We start from the raw sequence: 19247 nt of genomic DNA on the forward strand, positions 1-19247 counted from the left end.
AAAACTCAAAAATTCACTTTAGGAAAGTTTAGACAAAAATTCCCCAATTTCTCTTTAAAATTCATAATCCAAATGCCAAAATCAAAGATAGATTCATGAAATGTAATCAAAACTGAGTAGACAATACTTACCCCAATCCATGTGGTGAAAATCTCCTCCAAAATCGCACAAAATCGAGCTCCAAATCTCAAAAGGTGAATAAAATAACCGAGCCCTCGATATACAACTTCTGCCCAGGCATTTCCGCATATGCGGTCACACTGTCGCACCTGCGACCACCGCTTTTGCGGCACCAATTACGCTTCTGCGAGAACCACTGATCCCAGATAGAATAGCATCTGCATATAATACTTCGCGAGCCCACGGATGCGGCACATCTATCGCACCTGCGCATTCGCCCAGGCTGCACTGAATCGCTGATGCGAACTCCCTAGCGCTTCTGCGGTCAAACTCCGCATTTGTGGACTCTGCTCCCAGGCCACAACTTCCGCTCCTGCGCCTCTTATGCCGGTTCTGCGGCTCCGCACGTTCCCATATAGCTCCGCAGTTGCGGTCACACCAGAACCCCTGCCAAACCATCATAGCCAAAATGATCCAAAACTATCCGAACCACATCCGAATCTCATCCTAGCCCCTCGAGATTCTGTCCAAATATACCAACAAGTCCTAAAATATAACACGAACCTACTTGAGGTCTCAAATCACACATAATAACATCAAAACCATGAATCACAACTCAAATAAAACTTAATGAACTTTTGAACTTTGAACTTCCAAAACCCGTGCCGAACTATATCAAATCAACTCGGAATGACCTCAAATTTCGTATACAAGTTTCAAATGACATAACAAACCTATTCCAATTTTCGGAACAACAATCCAAACCCCATATCATCAAAGTCAACTCTTGGTCAAACTTATGAACATTCCAAACCTTCAAATGGCCAACTTTCGCCAAATAATACCGAAACCTTCTAGTGACATCCAAATGCAAATCTGGGCATAGGCCTAAGTCCAAAATCATCATCTAGACCTAACGAAACCATCAAAACTCTAATCTGAGGTCAAATATACAAATGTCAAACTTGGTCAACTCTTCTAACTTACCTCTTTTTAGTTGAAAGTCATTCTACCAAATCAATTCCGAATCCCCTGAAAACCAAAACTGACGATTCACACAAGTCATAATACATCATATCAAGGTACTCAAGACTTCAAAAATCTTAACAGAACGTAAAGTCTCAAAATGACCGACCGGGTCGTTACATTTACTTTATTAACAATAGTATGTTTCGACAAAATACCTATAATTGCACCAAATTTTAAAATCAGCTCCTCAATTCCCCCCCCCCCCCCTCCTCCCCCCCAAATTTTAACACTTCTACTTGATCAAAAAACGTATTAAACACCTTCTACAATGTGTGATCCTTAATTGCACCAACAAAGATGACACCTCATATGCTATGCATTTATTGATTGACACATGTAATTTGTAGGTCTAACTTTCTTAATTAAGTAGTTAACTTATCCGCACCTCTCCCGCGGATTGGATTTTGCTTTTTCTAATATCTTAATAATAACAGAAAAGTATAGCCGATGTATAATGTATTTTGTGTTCATGCATGGTCCGAGGAAGAGACACTTTGAGGTATGATATAAGTAGTGTATCCCTAATGCAAGGATTAGTGGATGATTCTACTGTTTGAACCCGTGACCTAGACAACTCTACTGTTGCACCAAGGCTCCCTTTCTTCTAATATATATAGAAATGTTTTAAATATTCTTTTTAGTCATCCAAATGAATTAGATTTCAAGTTTTAAACCATTTTATTTTTTCATAAAAACATCTAAAGAAAGAAAAAAAATTTAAAAAACATGATCTCGTTATATGTGAATTTTTTCAAATTATATATATATATATATATATATATATATATATATATATATATATATATATATATATATATATATTATATATATAACTTTTGTTTGTCCTTTTTCCTTAATGACTTTACTTTTAATACTTTCATTATTTTCTTCTTCTTTATAATCTGAAAAAAGGTAATGAAAATTTGCATGAATTTGTGATTTTTGTCTTAGTTTTCCTTTCCTTCCTTTTTTGACTTTCTAAAAACATAATCTTGTTATGTGTGATTTTTTCAAATTGTACATATTGTATAGATAAAAATCGGTCTCAAAAGATGGGTGAATTAGGAAGCAACATGTGTCAATCAGTAGTGATTCAATCATGTTCACATCAGATACAAATCTGTGGCCGGGTATGCTGACATTCAGATACAAATCTGTGGCCAAATAAGAAGCAACCCAAGATATAACCATTGCAGAAATATTACAGAAGACCCCAAGATTCCTCCCGTCTTTATTATCGTTTAATATTCTTTATTGCCTTTTTATTACCTTTTATTGTAGCATTAATATTGGTAATCAATTGGTAGATTATACACCTCATAACTCTAGTATAAATAGAGACTTACATTCCATGTAAGAGAGGAAGAAATACTAATAGCAAAAGACTAGTATTTTCTATCTCAAGATTTATACAAGTGTTGTTGAGATTTTTCATTTATTCTTGAACCAGTGGGAACATTTTAAAGCCTAGGCTTGTATTTTTTTCAATTGTTCTTATTTTATTCTCTTTTGTTATTATTTAATTTATTTTATTGGATCAATTTAATCCACGTTTCTATAAACCACGATACAAATTCAATTGTACCGTTTTTACGGGTAAACAGTTTGGTGCCCACCGTGGGGCATGGATAATTGTATTATTATTTTAGTCCGTTCACTTATACTGATGTTCTTTAAAGATTTTCCTGTTGTAAGCATAAAATAGCTATGACACTAGTGATATTAACAACTCTTTCAATGTTGGAACAAACAACTAGCATGGGGATTTGTTCCAGCATGATAATTCAACTAGTGAAACTCGTAACGAAGGAGATGAAATAACTCCAATTCGTGGAGAACAAAATTCTTGGTATGTGAGAAGTCCAAATCCCAACGATATGGATGATGAACATGTTAAAACGGTAAAAATTTTGAGAGCGCAACAAAGGAAAATTATGAATCATCTCTCAAGACGAGACCGGGTTATGACGAAGTTAAAGTAGGCGCTTTCGGTTGCTTCCAATAACTTTAATGGAGGAGTTCAAGTTCCTCCCAATGTGCCTTCAAATCAAACAATTCAAAGAACTGGTAACATCGCTCTAAGGGAGGAGTTTGGTTTTAATAAAAATGAAGCAGGTGGTGCAGGTAGCGGATCTGGAACTCATGAGATGTATGAGAGAAATAAATTATCGAATGGATCAGAATGTTAAGGAATTTCATGCCCTGATAGATCAGATCCTGGGAGCACCTCCGATCCTAAAGGGTCCGGACTCAAAAAAGTATTTTCAGTTGTCGTCCAAACCTAGGATATTCCAAAATATGATAGAACATTAGATCCACAGGAACACATTACATCTTATACTACAATTTTGAAGGGAAATGATTTGGCTCCACATGAGATCGAATCAGTCTTGTTAAAGAAATTTGGCAAAACTATAACAAAAGGGACGTTAACATGGTATTCTCTTTTACATGGACACTCAATTAATTCTTTTGAAATACTTGCAGATTTTTTCATCAAAGCTCACGCTGCAGCATGTCACGACCCAAAATCTCACCCGTCGTGATGGCTCCTATCTCATTATTAGGTAAGCCGACAACCTCAATAAATCACATCTCTTTTAAATTTGAAAACATAATGATTCAATTTAGCGGAAGAACACAAGTACAATTATAAACACTCCCAAAACCTTGTGTCACTGAGTACATGAGCATCTAATATGAATACAAGTTTGGAAAATACGGTCCATAATAGTCTGAGACCAAATACAGTAAATAAGGAGATATGAAAGGAGAGGCAAGGTCTGCAAAACACGGCAGCTACCTCAGAATCTCCGAAAAATCAGTTGTGCGAAAGAATCAACACCCACTATGTCTGGGAACACTTGGATCTGCATACGAAGTACAAGGTGTAGTATGAGTATAACCAACTCAGCAAGTAACAATAATAAATAAAGAACTGAAGATAGTGACGAGCTACACAGTTATAGTTCACTTTCAGTAATTCCAACAAAGAATAGACATGCTTTCAAATCCGGCACTTTAAGTCAAATCAATTTTTATACAGTTCAAGTTCATCTAATCCGGATAAAAAATCCTTCAGAGATTTCACAACAATGACAGATAGCAACTAAGTGCATCAACAAATGCAAAGCAAGTACAACCTCTTAGGAAATAATCACTCAACTCATCACAACAGCTTAACCACTCGGCTCTCAGCCCTCAGCACTCACACTCAATGTGTACCCGCGCTCACTAGGGGTTGTACAGACTCCGGAGGGGCTCCTACAACCCAAGCGCTATAATCTGCACGGACAACTCACGTGCTGCACGGACAACTCACGTACTATAGTATAATATCTCACAATCAGGCCCTCGGCTTCGTTCAGTCATAAATCTCTCCAGGTTCCCGGGATCTCAACAATCATGAAATCAGCCCAAACAACAATGATATGATGCATCAATCATGAACAATAGAGATTGAGATAAAATAAATAAGTAAACTACGACTGAGTACAAAACAACAATTTAACAGATAATTCAACATGTACACGACCTCTGTTGGTCCCAACAGTACCAACATATAGCCTAAACATGATTTCTAACTTGACTTATAGTCAAATTTCCACAACACATAGTTATCAACAAGTTATTCAACTTTACAGTTTTCACGGGACGGACCCAGTCATAATCCCTGCGGTACACGCCCACACGCCCGTCACCTAGCATGTGCGTCACCTCCAAAATAGTCACATGACACAAAATCCGGGGTTTCATACCCTCAGGACTAGATTTAAAACTGTTACTTACATCAAACCACGAAATTCTTATTTCGCTAAGTCTTTGCCTCGTGAATTGGCCTCCAAACGCCTCGAATTTAGCCACAAATAATTCGATTCAGTTAATAAAATTTATTGGAATTAATTCCATAAGAAAGATGCAAATTTTCCATAAGAATCCGAAATTTAACTCAAAAATCACCCGTGGGGCCCACATCTCGGAATCTGATGAAACTCATAAAATCCGATAACCCATTCAATTACGAGTTCAACCGTAATAATTTCACTCAAATCCAACTCTGAATCAATGTTCAAATCCCAAAAATTTGTTTTATGAAATTTCTACAATTTTCCCTAAATTTCCATCTCAAAATACTGATTACATGATGAAAATAATGATATATTCATGTATGTTAACCAAATCTGAGTTAGAATCATTTACCCCAATGAATTTCTTGAAAAACCCACAAAACGTCGTCTCAAACCGAGCTCCCAAGGTCCAAAAATAAAATAATAACCTAAGCCTCAGTTATATAGTACATTCTCTGAACTCACCATGTGCGGTCCGTACAATTTCAAGTGCGGCCGCATATCCCAGCTCATGCGGTCGCACAAAAATTGTGCGGTCTGCACTTCGCAGCCTCTCCACTACCAGGCTTCAGTATATTAGCCATAACATTCTTTACAGATGTCCAAATGATGATTTCTTTAACTTTCTGGAAACTAGACACGAAGGGGTACAACTTTCGTTTTTGAATCATCTCAAAATTCCTTGTAGATAAAACAATATAAGCTTCTGAAGTCGGACCGGTGAATCTGCAGAACTCCCTGGAGTGCGGCCGCAGACAGAATTGCGCGGTCCGCACTCCTACTCTGAGGTCCGCACTTTTCTGCTGCGGTCCGCACCTCTCCTTCGCCTCAACACCCCAAAATGTGCGGTCCGCACCCCTAAAAGTGCCAGAACAATATTAGAGTACCGAAATGCCCAGACTCGCTCAAAACTCACCTCGAAACACACCCGAGGCCCCCGGGACCTCAACCAAAGGTACTATCAAGTCCTAAAACACCATGTAAACTTAGTCGAGCCCTCAAATCACATCAAACAATGCTAAAACCGCGAATCATACCCCAATTCAAGCCTAATGAACTTTGAAATTTCAAGTTTCCATAAACGACGCCAGAACTTATCAAATTACGTCCGATTAACCTCAAATTTTTCACACAAGTCATAAATAACATAATAGAGGTATTCCAATTTTCAGAATTAGATTCTGACCCCGATATAAAAAGTCAACCCCTGGTCAAATTTTCCAAAAATTCAACTTTCGGCATTTTAAGCCTAATTCCACTACGGACCTCCAAATAATTTTCCGGACATGCTCCTAAGTCCAAAATTACCATACGGAGCTGTTGGAATTATCAGAATTAAAATCCGAGGTCTTTTACACATAATTCAATATCCGATCAACTATTTCAACTTAAGCTTCCAACATGAAATTCATTCTTCCAAGCTAACTCCGAAATATCTTAAAACCAAAATCGATAATTCACACAAGTCATAATACCTCGTAGGAAGTTATTCAAGACTTCAAATAGTTTTAAAGGAGCGTAAACGGTCAAAACGACCGGTCGGGTCATTACACAACAAGAAAAGTGCAAGCTAGAAAAGCCGATATATTCAGAATCGCTCAAGGAAACTCAGAGTTGCTACTAGAGTTCGTGATCCGATTTTAAAAGGAGAGGATGTTGTTGCCGGCAGTACCGGATGAATAGGCGGCATAAGCATTTACCAAGGGTTTTAATCCCTGATGCTCTGATGCCTCAAGGAAGTTGAAGGAGAGTTTGTTGGAATTTCAAGCAATAACGTGGGAAGATGTTCGTTGAAGATAATCAGATAATTAAATTGACATCTTTTACGACCTGGAATCAAGGTCAATTGAACTTTGATCGAAAGCATTCTAGGTACCGGTTTGAACCATACTTACTCATTAGGATCACAGACTGACGTGAGGCATGAACGTTCCCATAGCAAGTTGCCCGAAAATAACCAGTAATGTCTACGAACACTGGGGACTGTAGCATCAAAGCAGCAGCAATCACAACAATAGGTACCGGAAGCATCCGAACATTGCTCTGAAACAGTCCGTACAGGATACTGGGGATAGCCTGAACTGGCTCCGAAATAAAGAAAAGGACTAGAGAATGCCAGATAAAGGATTAGGGACTCCCAGATCATCCCCAGGGAAAAAGAAATAATCATAATCAAGATTCGGCGAGATCCAATGTCAGCCCGGTCAAAATTATCCTGCAAGATATTTTTATTCATTTCTTGTAAATTGTTTTATATACAAAGTTGTAAGCACTTGTGTACGTTCAAGGAATGAAATGAAGCAAAACTTGTACTTTCTGAAAACAATGTTGTCACGACCCAATTTCCCCTATAGGTCGTGATGGCGCCCAACACTACAGCTAGGCAAGCCAACTAGAAATTTAAACCCATATTCAATTCTTATAAAATTAACCGAGTAATTAAACTCTTATTAATTGCAAGATTTAAAACAATATGAAAAGATCTGGTAGATTAAAATAACCAAAAAATATAATTAAATCAAAATATTCTACGAGTGTGTGTGCCAAGACCTGGTGTCACAAGTGTATGAGCATTTAGTAGATTAAACAAAAATTATAAAAACTATCTAAAATGAAATAGACAAAATAAAATTTCCAGAAGAGGCACTAGTTGCTGCAGAACGGCTCAAAAAGCAGCTCACCACTAAGCCTCTGGATAACGCGGGTGCGCACCGATAGGTCCAACGATAGCACCTGTCTCAGGTCCTGCACAAAAAGTGCAGCAAGTGTAGCATGAGTACGTAAACAACGTGTACCCAGTAAGTATCAAGCCTAATCTCGAAGAGGTAGAGACGAGATAACCGACTTTGACACTCACTAAGGGTCAATAATAATAATTGAAATAAAACTAGAATATCTAAATCAACATGATTCATAGAGTTAACATTAATTTTATTTAACCAACAGAAATAATTAAATTCCTTCAAATGCAACAATTTCCAATCTATTAATTAAATTCACAAACTGCAATTAAAATATCAAGGCATCGTGCAATTTTTATTATTATTAGGCCCGATTTCTGCCGAGGTCGTACGGCCCGATCCAGAGTGTCGTGTACACTACCGAGGGATGTGCGGCGCGATACATAGATGCATCTATACTGCCGAGGCGTTCGGCCCGCTCCACAAGAAAGGAGGACATTTTCTTATGTACCTCCGGAAGGAGAGTATATTTATTATAGATTAATTGGAGAGGATGAATAATTTTTTTTAATAATTAATTAATTTAAACAGAAAATTAAGTATGTGAGATTTTCATCTTTTACTAACTTTCCCTAACAATTCATAATATATTTCAAATAATTTAATATAATAAAGAATACAATTTACATACGTAATTCATGATTTGAGTCCTAAACAACCCGGACTTTAGCACAAATAGTAGTTACGTACGGACTCTCGTCACCTCATGCGTACGTAGCCCCCACAATTAGCAATATTTATTAATTTAATCACCTATGGGGTAAATTCTCCCTCACAAGATTAGAAAAGAGACTTACCTTGTCTCAAAGTCCACTTTCCGATCAAAATGTCGCGTAAAAACCTCAATTCGATGCCGAAAAATCCGAAACTATCCAAAAGTTATATAAAATAATTAATACATATTCAATAATTTGAAATTCATCTATTAAGTAAATTACTCTATCCAAAATGGTAAAATTCCTAAGATTCACCCCAGGACCACGTGCCCGGATTTCGGAAATTTTCGGATGAAAACGTTACCCATAATCTCAAGAACTCAAATATATAATTTTTATCCAATTCCATAACCTTTTTCATGGTTAAAATCTCATTTTTATACAAATCTAGGTTTTTCATCTAAACCCTTGATTTCTAAGATTTTTCGGTTATAATCTACCCATAATCTATGTATTTAACTTAAGGTGTGTATAATTAACTTACCTCCAAGTTGTTAGTTGAAATCCCCTCTCAAAAAGCTATGAAATCGCCCAAACATGGAAGAAAAACGGACAAAAATGGACTGAGCTTCGTCTGTTTTAAGGTTCTGTCCAAGCAGGGTTTTCGCACCTGCGAAGGAGTGACCGCACTTGCGGCTTCGCACTTGTAGAAGTTCCTCGCAGGTGCGAGTTTCACTCGCCTGGACCAGCTTCGCATCTGCGTACCCTGCCTCACACCTGTGCGTTCGCAGGTGCGCCAAAAGTTCCGCTCCTGCGGTGGCAGACTTGCTCCTCAGCTTCACACCTGCGGCTGGTAGCTCGCACCTACGGCTGCCCATGCGCAGGTGCGATCATACCAGAAGCTAGAAGCTTCAGTTCTTCTTCAAAATTTCAAAATTGATCCGAGCCTCGTCCGGTTAATACTCGGCCCCCCCGGGGTCCCACACGGACATACCAACATGTTTGAAATCATAAAACGGACTCGCTCGAACTCTCGGAACGTGTAAAACAACATTTAATCTAAGAATCATACTTCAAACCAAATTGATTCAACTTAGAAATTTTAAATTCTTCAAACTTACTCCGAACGCGTCGAAATATGCTTATACTACTCGGAATGACAACAAATTTTGTGTGCAAGTCTTAAATCACTATACGGAGCTATTCCCAGACTCAGAATTTCAAACGGACCTCGATTACTCTAAAACCCATTCTAAACCAAATTTAAAGAACTTTAAACCTTCAATAGTTGATTTTCACTATTAAGCACTAAAATGCTCTCGGGTTATCCAAAACCCGATTCGAACATATGTCCAAGTTCGAAATCATCATACGAACCTATTGGAACCGTCAAATCCTGATTCCGGGGTCGTTTTCTCAAAATGTTGACCGAAGTCAAACTTGGCCTTTTAAAGCCAAACTAAGGAATCAATTGTTCCGATTTCAACCCGATCACTTCCAAATTCTGAACCAACCATCCCCACAAGTCATAAATTGTTAAAAGCACATTTGGGAAGTTTTATTTAGGGAATGGGGTTCTAAAAGTCAAAATGACCGGTTGGGTCAGTACATTCTCCACTTATTAAACAAACGTTCATCCTCGAACGGGTTTAGAATTGTACCCGGAGTGCTGAATAAGTGTGGATATCGGATCCGCAAGTTTTCCTCGGCCTCTCAAGTTGCTTCCTCGACTGGTTGGCCCCTCCACTGTACGTTTATTGCAGAAATCCTCTAGGATCTCAACTGGAGAACCTGTTTATCAACAATGGCAACTGGTTCTTCTTCATAGCCCAAACTACTATCTAGTTGAACTGTGCTGAAGTCTAGCACATGTGATAGGTCGGCATGATACTTCCGGAGCATAGATATATGGAAATCCGGATGAACTCCCGATAGATTGGGAGGCAATGCAAGTTCATAAGCAGCCTCCCCAACTCGTCTCAACAACTCAAATGGGCCTATAAACCTTGGGCTCAACTTGCCCTTCTTCCCGAATCTCATGATTCCCTTCATCGGTGAAACCTTCAAGAGAACTTTTTCACCCATGATAAATGATAAATCACTCGCTTTTTGATCTGCGTAACTCTTATGTCTGGATTGCACTGTACGAAGTCGCTCCTGAATCAACTTTACCTTTTCCAAAGCATCCTTCACCAAATCAGTACCATATAACGTAGCCTCACCGGACTCAAACCATCCGATGGGCGAACGACATCACCGACCATATAAAGCCTCAAATGGAGCTATCTCGATGCTGGATTGGTAACTGTTATTATAAGCAAACTCGGCCAAAGGCAAGAAATGATCCCACTGACCTCCAAAGTCAATCATACATGCCCTGAGCATATCCTCCAAAATCTGAATTGTCCGCTCTGACTGTCCATCGGTCTGCAGATGAAAGGCTGTGCTGAACTCTACACGGGTCCCCAATTCACTTTGTACTGCTCTCCAGAAATGTGAAGTAAACTGAGGGCCTCTATCTGATATGATAGAAATTGGCACACCGTGCAACCAAACTATCTCTTGAATATATATCTGGGCCAACCTCTCTGAAGTATACGTAGTCACAACCGGAATACAGTGTGCCGACTTGGTCAACCTGTCAATAATCACCTAGACTGCATCAAACTTCCGCAAGGTCCGCGGCAACCCGACTACAAAGTCCATAGCAATGTGTTCCCATTTTTACTCCGGTATAGTCATATGCTAAAGTAGGCCGCTGGCTTCTGGTCCTCATATTTAACTTGCTGACAATTTAGACACCTAGCTACATGCTCAACGATGTCCTTTTTCATTCGACGCCACCAATAATGCTGCCTCAGGTCACGAATCATCGTCGTACCACATAGATGAATAGAATACCAAGAACTGTGTGCTTCCTCTAGGATCTTTTTCCTCAGTCCATCTACAATATGAACACATAGACGATCCTGGAGTCGTAGAACACCATCCGTTCCAACAGTAACTTCCTTGGCACCACCCCGTAGTACCGTTTCTCGAAGAACCAGTAAGTGTGGATCATCATATTGTCGAGCCTTGATCTGTTCAAATAGTGAATACTGAGCTACAACACATGCAAATACTCGGTTGGACTTTGAAATATCCAGCCGCACAAGTCTGTTGGCCGAGGACTGAATATCCAAAGCTAATGGCTTCTCCTCTGCTGAAATAAAAGCCAAACTACCCATACTCTCCGCCTTTCTACTTAAGGAGTCTGCAACCACATTTGCTTTGCCCGGATGATATAGGATAGTAATATCATAATCTTTTAGTAACTCCAGCCATCTGCGCTGCCTCAAATTTAAGTCCCTCTGCTTGAACAAATGCTGCAAACTGTGATGATCAGTATAAACTTCACAAGACACCCCATAAAGATAATGCCTCTAAATCTTAAAAGCGTGAACAATCGCAGCTAACTCCAAATCATATACCAGATAATTCTTCTTGTGGGGCTTCTACTGACGTGAATCATGTGCAATAAATCGCCCTTCCTGCATCAACACACAACCCAAGCCAACACGTGAAGCGTCACAATACACTGTATACATCCCCGAACCAGAAGGCAACACTAACACTGGTATTGTAGTCAATGCTGTCTTGAGCTTCTAAAAGATCGCCCCACAATCATCGGACCATCGGAACGGAGCACCCTACTGGGTTAATTTGGTCAAAGGTGCTGCAATACATGAAAAATCTTCCACGAACCGATGACAATAACCTGCTAAACCCAGGAAACTCCTGATCTCAGTCGCCGAAGTGGGACGATGCCAATTCTGAACTGCCTCGATCTTTTTGGGATCAACCTTAATACCCTCGCCCGATACAATATGCCCCAAAAATGCTACAGACTCTAGCCAAAACTCACATTTAGAGAACTTAACATATAGCTTTTGTTCCCGCAGTGTCTGAAGCACCACTCTCATATGCTGCTCGTGCTCCTCCTTACTGCGCGAGTAGATCAAGATGTCATCAATGAAGACAATGACAAACTAATCAATATATGGCCTGAATACCCTGTTCATCAAATCCATAAACGCTGCCGGGGCGTTAGTCAAATCGAAGGACATCACCAAGATCTCATAATGACCATATCTAGTCTGGAAAGCAGTCTTTGGAACATCCGAATCCCGAATCTTCAACTGATTGTATCCCGACCACAAGTCGATCTTAGAGAACACCCTAGCACTCTGCAACTGGTTGAATAGATCATCAATACGCGGCAACGAATACTTTTTCTTAATAATGACTTTGTTCAATTATCGATAATCGATACACATCCGCATAGTACCATCCTTCTTCTTCACAAATAATATCGGTGCACCCCAAGGCGATATACTCGGTCTGACAAACCCTTTGGCTAGTAACTCCTCAAGTTGTTATTTCAATTATTTCAATTCTTTTGGAGCCATGCGATACGGTGGGATAGATATAGCCTGGGTATCTGGAGCCAAGTCAATACAGAAATCAATATCACGATCAGGTGGCATGCCTGGAAGATCTGAAGGAAATACATCGAAGAACTCCCAAACTACAAGCACTGAATCAATAGTCGGAGTCTCTGTAGTAGTATCTCGAACATAGGCTAGATAAAGACAAATAAACCTTTTCAATCATGTGTTGAGCCTTCATAAAAGAAATAACCCGATTAGGTGCACTAACAGACGAACCCTTCCAATCTAACCTAGGAAATTCTGGAATAGCCAAGGTAACAGTCTTGGCATGGCAATCTAGGATGGCATGATATGGAGATAACCAGTCCATGCCCAGGATAATTTCAAAATCAGGCATCTCAAACAATAGGAGATCTGCTCTAGTTTCATAACCAGGGAATGTAATAATACAGGACCGGTAGATCCGATTCACAATAACAGAATCGCCCACAGGAGTGGACACATAAATAGGAGTACTCAAGGACTCACGAGATACACCTAGAAATTAAGCAAATAGAGATGACACATAGGAATATGTAGATCTTGGATCAAATAATACGGAGGCATCCTTTCCGCAAACAGAAATAATACCTATAATCATGACATCTGAGGCCTCTGCATCTGGTTTGGCCGGAAAAGCATAGAACCGAGCTGGGGCGCCAACTGGCTGGCCTCTGCCTGGCTGACCTCCACCTCTAGGATGGCCCCTACCCACATGTCCTCCACCTCTTGGTGGTCGGACTACTGGTGGAGCAACTGGTGCGGTAATCATAGGCTGCTGACCCTGCTGCACGGTTTACCCCGAAGTCTAGGGCAGAATCTCCGTATGTGACTGGGATCCCCATACTCGTAACAACTCTTAGGTACAATGGGCTACTGACTAAGAATCTGGCCCTGGTGACCTGAATACCCACTGGAAGAACCCTGAATAGCTGGTGGGAGATAAGAACTCTCTGGTATAGCAATGAAATAAGGTCGTACTGGAGCATCCCGATGAGGTGGTGGTGCTGGCTATGGGGGCCTGCTGGACTGCCCTCTCACGAACTGATCTCTGCCCCCAGACGAAGTACCTCTAAACTCTTCAGAATACCTAAACCTCTTATCTCTCATAAGCTGCTCTCGGCTACGCTGACGCACACCCTCAATCCTCCGGGATATCTCCACGACTAGCTCATAAGATGTACCCATCTCCACCTCTCGAGCCATAGTGGCCTGAATGCCAGTATGTAAACCCGTAACAAACTTCCGCACTCTCTCCGCCTCACTAGGGAGTATCATAAGTGCATGGTGAGATAACTCAGAGAACCTCACCTCATAATCGGTCACTGACATCTAACCCTACTGGAGCTGCCCAAACTGAAACCGCAACTCTTCCCTCTAGGAGGGTGGAATGTACCTGTCCAGGAAGATACAGGTGAACCTGTCCCAAGTCATGGGAGGAGAATCTGCTGGTCTTCCAAGAAGATAAGACTTCTACCATCTACTGGCTCTGCCCTCTAGCTGAAAAGTAGCAAAGTCAACCCCATGAGACTCCAATATCCTCATGTTGTATAGTCTATCCTTGCACCGATCAATGAAATCCTGGGGATCCTCATGTCACTCACCCCCAAAGACAGAAGGATGAAGTCTAGTCCATCACTCCAATAGTTTCTGCAGATCAGCGGCTGCAGCTGGCCTGGGCTCAAGTGTAGCTGCTGCCACTGGCTGGGCTCCACTCACGAGTAGTGCATCCTGGGCATGATATACAACAGCTACCTGCCCATGAGCCTGCACGGTAGGGGTCTGTGCTCCCCCGCCCGCTTGATATGTGGCTGGGTCTGTCGGAAATAAACCGGCCTGAGTCACAGTGTCCATGAACCGCAACATACGACCAATGACATCCTAAAATCCCGGTGTAGATGTGAAATCCATCGGAGCTAGCTCTGCCACAGGCACCTCACCCTGTTCCTCAAAAATGGGATTCTCTACTGGACCCACTGGCGGCATAACTGGAACAGTCCTGAGACGTCCTCGCCCCCTACCACAGGCTGGAGCCCTCCCTCGGCCTCTAGCAACTGGGGGAGTAGATCTTCCATGGTCTAGAACCTCATTAGAGCACGTTCTCACCATCTGTGAGAGAATAAGAGAAGGATATTTAGTACTACATCAATTGCACGATGGAATATGAAGAAAGGTAGTTTCCTAACACCCTATAGCCTCTCGAAGATAAGTACAGATGTCTCCGTACCGATCCGCAAGACTCTATTAGGCCTGCTCATAACTTGTGAGACCTACGTGAACCTAGTGCTCTGATACCATGTTGTCACGACCCAATTTCACCTATAGGTCGTGATGACGTCCAACACTACAGCTAGGCAAGCCTACTAAATATTTAAACCCATATTTAATTCTTTTAAAATTAACCGAGTAATTAAACTCTTATTAATTGCAAGATTTAAAACAATATGAAAAGATCTGGTAGATTAAAATAACCAAGAAAAATAATTAAATAAAAACATTCTACTAGTGTGTGTGCCAAGACCTGGTATCACAAGTGAATGAGCATCTAGTAGATTATACAAAAATTATAAAAACTGTCTTAAATGAAATAGACAGAATAAAATTTCTAGAAGAGGCACTAGTGGCTGCAGAACGGCTCAAAAAGCAGCTCACCACTAAGCCTCTAGATAACGCGGGTGCACGCCGATAGGTCCAACGATAGAACCTGTCTCAGGTCCTGCACAAAAAGTGCAGCAAGTGTAGCATGAGTACGTAAACAACGTGTGCCCAGTAAGTATCAAGCCTAATCTCGAAGAGGTAGAGACGAGATGGCCGACTTTGACACTCACTAAGGGTCAATAATAATAATTGAAATAAAACTAGAATATCTAAATCAACATGATTCACAGAGTTAACAATAATTTTATTTAACCAACAGAAATAATTAAATTCCTTCAAATGCAACAATTTTCAATCTATTAATTAAATTTACAAACTGCAATTAAAATATCAAGGCATCGTGTAATTTTTATTATTATTAGGCATGATTTCTGTCGAGGTCGTACGGCCCGATCCAGAGTATCGTGTACACTGCCGAGGGATGTGCGACGTGATCCATGGATGCATCTATACTGCCGAGGCGTTCGTCCCGATCCACAAGAAAGGATGACATTTTCTCATGTAACTTCGGAAGGAGAGTATATTTATTATAGATTAATTCGAAAGGATGAACAATTTTTTTTTTAATAATTAATTAATTTAAACAGAAAATTAAGTATATGAGATTTCCATCTTTTACTAACTTTCCCGAAAAATTAGCAATATATTTCAAATAATTTAATTAAATAAAGAATACAATTTACACACGTAATTCATGATTTGAGTTCTAAACTACCCGACTTTAGCATAAATAGTAGCTACGTACGGACTCTCATCACCTCGTGCGTACGTAACCCCCACAATTAGCAAAAATTATTAATTTAATCACCTATGGGGTAAATTCCCCTCACAAGATTAGACAAGAGACTTACCTTGTCTCAAAGTCCACTTTCCGATCAAAATGTCGCGTAAAAACCTCAATTCGATGCCGAAAAATCCGAAACTATCCAAAAGTTATATAAAATAATTAATACATATTCAATAATTCAAAATTCATCTATTAAATAAATTACCCTATCCAAAATGGTAAAATTCCTAAAATTTACCCCGGGCCCACGTGCCCGGATTCCGAAAATGTTTGGATGAAAACGTTACTCATAATCTCAAGAATTCAAATATATAATTTCTATCCAATTCCATAACCATTTTCGTGGTTAAAATCTCAGTTTTATACAAATCTAGGTTTTTCATCTAAATCCTTGATTTCTAAGATTTACCAGTTATAATCTACCCATAATCTATATATTTAACTCAAGGTGTGTAGAATTAACTTACCTCCAAGTTGTTAGTTGAAATCCCCTCTCAAAAAGCTATGAAATCGCCCAAACATGGAAGAAAAACGGACAAAAATGGACTGAGCTTCGTCCGTTTTAAGGTTCTGTCCAAGCAGGTTTTTCGCACCTGCGAAGGAGTGACCGCACTTGCGGCTTCGCACTTGCGGAAGTTCCTCGTAGGTGCGAGTTTCACTCGCCTGGACCAGCTTCGCATCTGCGTACCCTGCCTCGCACCTGTGCGTTCGCAGGTGCGCCAAAAGTTCCTCACCTGCGGTGGCAGACTTGCTCCTCAGCTTCGCACCTGCGGCTGCCGATGCGCAGGTGCGATCATACCAGAAGCTGGAAGCTTAAGCTCTTCTTCAAAATTCTGAAATTGATCCGAGCCTCATCTGGTTAACATTCGGGGCCCCCGGGGTCCCCGCCCGAACATACCAACAGGTTTGAAATCATAAAACGGACTCGCTCGAACTCTGATAACGTGTAAAACAATATTAAATCTAAGAATCATACTTCAAACTAAATTGATTCAACTTAGAAATTTCAAATTCTTCAAACTTACTCCAAACGCGCCGAAATATACTTATACTACTCGGAATGACACCAAATTTTGGTTACAAGTCTTAAATCACTATACAGAGTTATTCCCAGACTCAAAATTTCAAACGGTCCTCGATTACTCTAAAACCTATTCCAAACCAAATTTAAATAACTTTAAACCTTTCAAATAGTTGATTTTCACTATTAAGCGCTAAAACGCTTCCGAGATATCCAAAACCCGATTCGAACATACGCCCAAGTCCGAAATCATCATACGAACCTATTGGAACTGTCAAATCCTGATTCTGGGGTCGTTTTCTCAAAATATTGACTGAAGTCAAACTTGGCCTTTTAAAGCCAAACTAAGGAACCAATTGTTCCGATTTCAGCCCGATCACTTCCAAATTCTGAACCAACCATTCCCGCAAGTCATAAATTATTAAAAGCATAATCGGGAAGTTTTATTTAGGGGAACGGGGTTCTAAAAGTCAAAATAACCGATTGGGTCATTACAATTATCGTATATGTTTGAATGAATACAATCATTCTTAGTATTTGCTCATATGTAGAGGCAAAAAGTACTATAAAGTGCAAAGTTAAACAATCAATTGAAACACTAATTAACTAATTCATAACTAATTAACAAAATATTAAATTTATACATAAAAGAAATAAGTTGTAATTCAAACCTAGAATTTTTAGGAGGTGGAGAAGGAGGGGCGACAGCTGGGCAGTGGCTAGAAGCGGCATCGACGACGACGACGGCGGGGGAGTGGCAACGCGGGGCAGTGGCTATGTGGGGTGGGGAATGGGATTTGTGTGAGGGAAGGGTATTGAGTTTTGGAGAAGAGAGGTAAGAGAAATGAGGGGGAATCCCGTATTTTCAGATCTAATATTAGAATTACCGACCAAAGTTGGTCGGTAATTTTGGTCGGTACATTCTGTTGACTGTTTGACTATTAACCGACCAACTTTGGTCGGTTATTTTAAAAAAAAAAACTAAATTTTTTTTGTGTGTTTTTATTTCTTAAAATATTATAAACTATAAAAAAATTATTACAAACTATAATCATTTATTTTATTCACATATACAATTATTATAAATAATTATAAACTATAAGCATAATCTTTATAAATAATTATATTAACTAATTACTTTTAATAAATTATAATAGCATCTAAGTAAATTTTCTAAGTTATAATTAAGTATATGAGTAATTTCACACACACACACACACACACACACACACACACACACACACACACACACACACTATATTGTAATTGATGATCAATCGCATACATTACTACGTTCGAAAAATTTATCAATTGATAAACTAATATTATTCTATTTTAAATATGTTTAGTCGTTAATTTGACCGATTAACTCGTTTACTTAATACTAGTAACTTCTTTCGTTTCTTTAATTTATAATATATATATATATATATATATATATATATATATATATATATATATATATATATATATATACACACACATATACATGTCAAAGATATTTAGTATTAATTCTTCTATATTTCATTAATTCATCACTAATAATGCATGACATAGATTAATCGAAATAGGTCGATATATACATGACAAAGATATTTAGTATTAATTCTTCTATATTTCATTAATTCATCACTAATAATGCATGACATAGCTTAATCGAAATAGGTCGAGGCGTTTTATTTTTAATATTCATCGATATAGGTGGAAATGTTTTGTTTTTAATATTCATCGATGCATCTAAGTAAGTTATAAGTCGATGAATCAATTTACAATAGATATATTTGATGATGATAAATTATATATACTAATTAGATTATTGCTTCTTCACAAGTCTATCCCCATAAGAACCCGAACCTATGGTCCTAGCGCTTCGTGTTCTTTTATATATATATATATATATATATATATATATATATAG

The sequence above is a fragment of the Nicotiana tomentosiformis genome, chromosome 3 (genome assembly GCF_000390325.3).
Source record: "Nicotiana tomentosiformis chromosome 3, ASM39032v3, whole genome shotgun sequence".
Taxonomy (NCBI): domain Eukaryota; kingdom Viridiplantae; phylum Streptophyta; class Magnoliopsida; order Solanales; family Solanaceae; genus Nicotiana; species Nicotiana tomentosiformis.